Here is a 514-nt window from a genome sequence, read left to right as displayed (position 1 = left end):
GACGCGTCGCGTACGACGTAGTAGTAGTATATTAAGTTACGTTAACCGACCCGTACGGTGGTCGACGAGACGACAACACGACCACCACGTACTAAGTTACTTACGTTTAACGTCGTCTACGTACGGTACGGACCGGTAGGTTACGGTACCGTAACCGTCCGTACCGGACCCGTTAACCGTCCGTTACGGAACCTAACCTAACGTAACGTACGTCGTACGTTACGTTTAACTTTAAAACGTTAAAAAACGAAAAACAAACGAACGTCGTGTCGTCGTAGTACGCCGACCTATTAGGAGGAACGGAACGAAACGGAAGGACGAGCTTAGTTCCGTACCTTAACCTTAAAAGTTTTTAAACGGGTTTTGTTTTTACGTTAACTAAAAACGTAAAAAGTTAAACGGTTTAGTTGGTTTAGGAACTTAAGTAAGTTAGTTACCGTTAACGTTAAACCTTTTTACCTTTTTTACCTTAAACCCCTTAAACCCTAAACCTTACTAGTTGTACGTTTCGTAC

This window comes from Notothenia coriiceps, unplaced genomic scaffold, assembly GCF_000735185.1.
Source record: "Notothenia coriiceps isolate Sejong01 unplaced genomic scaffold, NC01 NC01_scaffold00036399, whole genome shotgun sequence".
Classification (NCBI taxonomy): Eukaryota; Metazoa; Chordata; class Actinopteri; order Perciformes; family Nototheniidae; genus Notothenia; species Notothenia coriiceps.
Note: the sequence above shows the minus strand (reverse complement) of the source record.